A 1,026-nucleotide genomic window follows, 5' to 3' on the forward strand; every position below is an offset into this window, starting at 1 on the left:
GCTGGATTGTAAAGCTGTTTGAATTGCAAGGTTGGCAGTTCAAGCTCACCAGCTGCTCCTCAGAAACCCTTTACAGAGTCGCTATGAGTCAGAATTGACACAACAGCATTTAACAACAACAACCTTCTGAGGTGGGACATTCCCACTAGAAAGGACAAGCAGACCAGCCTGGAACAGCTAGAGCGACAGAAGATACATCTTCAAAGAAAGATCATCAGGAAAAATTCAAAACAAAAATGGCAGTATGACTGGCTACTACAAAAATAAGCAAGTTGTTTGCTGAGAAGCCATCAAGGCAAGCAATCAAGTTCCTTTAGGATAAACCTCCCTTTAAGACTGAAACTCAAAGGAAATACACGAGCAGGCATGTAAGCTTGCTGATGAACACATTGGTCTATTGGTCTACTGGTGAGTGGAAGGGGAAAGACAGCAATGAAGAAATGGGCTGAGTTCAACCACATTCCACAGACTCCCATTGATCTGGAGAAGAGAGATCAGAAGAAGGGCTGGTTGGTCCAAAGTGTGGTGAGACCTGGGGACACCTGAGCCCATGGACAAGGACATAGCCACAGATGGCTAAGAGTGAAGCATCCAGCTGATGTGAAGTGAGAGGAGGTGCACAAGAACACCCAAAGTTGCAGATAGTACCCATTTGACTTAGCCTCAATGGTTTGATAATCAGAACTTGACTAGAGGAAGGAAAAAAAAAATTTAAAGAACACTTTTTGGTAAAGGAAATGAGGGTCAATTGTGACAATTTGATGAACCTGACCTATGCTCATGGAAGTAGTAACTCTAAATACCAACAGAGAGGGGAAGGAGTCTTCACATCAAGTATCAGTGCTATCTCCTCTGCACACAGGGTACATAGGGATGGGCAACTTAGACATTGGCTACCTAAAATGAGGGGGCGATAAAGGCACGAAGTGACTGGCTTACAAGGTTTCAATAGGGTGTTTAGTTTAAGAGTGTGTGAGGAAAAAAGAGTCCTTCTGAATAGTTTTCATCTTGTCTAGATGTGTCTGG

This window comes from Chrysochloris asiatica, unplaced genomic scaffold (assembly GCF_000296735.1).
Source record: "Chrysochloris asiatica unplaced genomic scaffold, ChrAsi1.0 scaffold00333, whole genome shotgun sequence".
NCBI classification, from domain to species: domain Eukaryota; kingdom Metazoa; phylum Chordata; class Mammalia; order Afrosoricida; family Chrysochloridae; genus Chrysochloris; species Chrysochloris asiatica.